A 2,923-nucleotide genomic window follows, 5' to 3' on the forward strand; every position below is an offset into this window, starting at 1 on the left:
GTTGCAGCCATCATTGTTGTTTGGCGGGCCTGGGCTGGATTCGAACCCGCCACCTTAGGTGTATGTGGCTGGCTCCTTAGCCGCTTGAGCCACAGGCGCCGAGCCGCGTTTTTTTTTACGCAGAAGAAAGTTTTCATTTATTTATTTATTTAGAGACAGACTCTGTCGCCCAGGCTAGAGTGCTGTGGTATCAGTCTAGCTCACAGCAACCTCAAACTCCTAGGTTCAAGCAATCTTCCTGCTGCCTCTCAAGTAGCTAGGACTACAGATAGCAGCCACCACAACCAGCTACTTTTTCTATTTTTAGTAGAGATAGGTCTGACTCTTGCCCAGGCTGTTTTCAAAACTCCTGGGCATACATGGCCTTCCTGCCTCCACCTCCCACAATACTAGGACTACAGGTGTGAGCCACTACACCCAACCCAGAAAAAAGTTTTCAATAATTTACTCTTTTTTTTTTTTTTTAAAGACAAGAGTCCACTCTGATGCCCTGGGTAGAGTGCCATGGCATCATAGCTCACAGCAACCTCCAACTCTTGGGCTCAAGTGATCCTCTTGCCTCAGTTTTTCTATTTTTAGTAGAGATGGGGGTCTCACTCTTGCTCAGGCTTATTTCCAACTCATGAGTTCAAGCAATCCACCTGTCCCTGCCTCCCAAAGTGCTAGGATTACCATGTCTGGCCAATAATTCACCATTTATGTATAGTGTTTGCTATACAGTTTTTGCAAACACTGTTTATCAAAGTTCCCTTTTGTTTCTAGTTTGCTAATAGTTTTACCATCAATGGGTATTAAATTTTATCAAGTGCTTTTCCTGCCTCTATTTCTCAATAGATTTTTCTTATTTTATTAATGTGAAGAATTACAGTGGGTTTTTATTTATTTATTTATTTATTTTGCAGTTTTTGGCCAGGGCTGAGTTTGAACCCACCACCTCTGGCATATGGGGCCACCGCCTTACTCCTTTGAGCCACAGGCATGGCCCGAATTACAGTGGTTTTAAAAATGATAAACCATAGGGCAGTTTCTGTGGCTCAGTGAGTAGGGCGCTGGCCCCATATACCAAAGGTGGTGGGTTCAAACCCGGCCCCAGCCAAACTGTAACAAAAAAGTAACTGGGTGTTGTGGCAAGCACTTGTAGTTATTATTGTTGTTTGGCAGGCCCCGGGCTGGAGCGAACCCATCAGCCCCGGTGTTGTGGCCAGCACCCTAGCTGCTGAACTACAGGCACTGAGTCAGTTTTTCTACTTTTAGTAGAGATGGTGTCTCACTTTTTGCTCAGGCTGGTCTTGAACCCGTGAGCTCAGGCAATCCACCCTCCTTAGTCTCTAAGAGTGCTAGGATTACAGCTGTGAGCCACCACACCCGGCCAATTCCTAGGGTTTTTGGTGCTCTGAGCTAGGAACCTGGGATTAAAAACCAGATTATTCTTTATTATAATGTGTACATACACACATGCACATGAAGATATATACATATACTATATGAAAAAGAGATAGATTTTAAAAAATTGGCTCACACAATCCCAGAGGCTGACAAGTCTGAAATCTATAGGGCAGGCTAAAAACTAAGGTGAGAGTTGAAGTTGTAGGGCGGCTTCTGTAACTTAGCAGCTAGGGTGCCAGCCACATAAACCACACCAGGGTTGGCGAGTTTGAACCAGGCCCAAGCTAGCTAAACCACCATGACAACGGCAACAACAACAACAAAAAAAATTGCTGGGCATTGTGGTGAGCGCCTATAGTCCTAGCTATTTGGGAGACTGAGGCAAGGGAATCACTTAAGCCCAAGACTTTGAAGTTACTGTGAGCTGTGATGCCAAGGCACTCTACTGAGGGCAACATAGACTTTGTCTCAAAAAAAAGAAACTGCTTTATAAACATAAGGATTTATTTCTAGTATATGAGTTCTAGCCCTTTGATCTTTATGTCTACCCTTATGCCAATAGCAATTGCTTTTTTTTGAGATAGAGTCTCACTATGTCACACTCAGTAGAGTGCTGAGGCATCAGGGCTCACAGCAACCTCAAACTCTTGGGCTTAAGTGATTCCCTTGCCTCAGCCTCCCAAGTAGCTGGAACTACAGGCACCTACCACAAAGCCCAGAAATTTTGTTGTTGTTGTTGTAAGTTGTCATTGTTCTTCAGCTGGCCTGGGCCAGGTTTGAACCCACAAACCCCAGGTACATGTGGCCAGTGCCCTAACTGTTGTGCCACAGGCACTGAGTTGCCAATACCAATTTTGATTACTATAGATTTGTAGAAAGTTTTTAATCATAAAGTATGGGTCCTCCAAGTTTGGTTTTCTTTTTTTTTTTTTTCAAAATTGTTTTGGCTATTCTGGGACCTTTGTAATTCCATATGGATTTTGGACCAGCTTATTCATGTATGTAACAAAAGGCCATTGGGATTTTGATTCAGATATTCTCTGAAGAGTCCTAAGGCTACAAAGGCAATCGCGTGGTTGGGGGCTAAGTGTGTCTTTTTCTTTTTTTAGTGTTTAGTTCATTCTAAACATTGCGGTAAGGACTGTATACAAATTAAGAAAAGTTCTTCATACTTTTTTTAAAGTTCTTCATATTTAACTACATATACAAGTTTAAAATTTGAGAAGATTTAAATATAAGATGGATTAGCTTATAAAGAATTGTAACCAGGCTCTGCACCTGTAGCTCAAGCGGCTAAGGCGCCAGCCAAATACACCAGACCTGGTGGGTTTGAATCCAGCTCAGGCCCGCCAAACAACAATGACAACTACAACCCAAAACTAGCCAGGTGTTGTGGCAGGTGCCAGTAGTCCCAGCTACTTGGGAAGCTGAGGCAAAAGAATTGCTTAAGCCAAAGGGTTGGAGGCTGCTGTGAGCTATGATGCCATATCACTCTATCCAGGGCAACACCTTAAGGCTTTGCCTCAAAAAAAAAAAA

This window comes from Otolemur garnettii, unplaced genomic scaffold, assembly GCF_000181295.1.
Source record: "Otolemur garnettii isolate 467f Iridium unplaced genomic scaffold, OtoGar3 scaffold00022, whole genome shotgun sequence".
Classification (NCBI taxonomy): domain Eukaryota; kingdom Metazoa; phylum Chordata; class Mammalia; order Primates; family Galagidae; genus Otolemur; species Otolemur garnettii.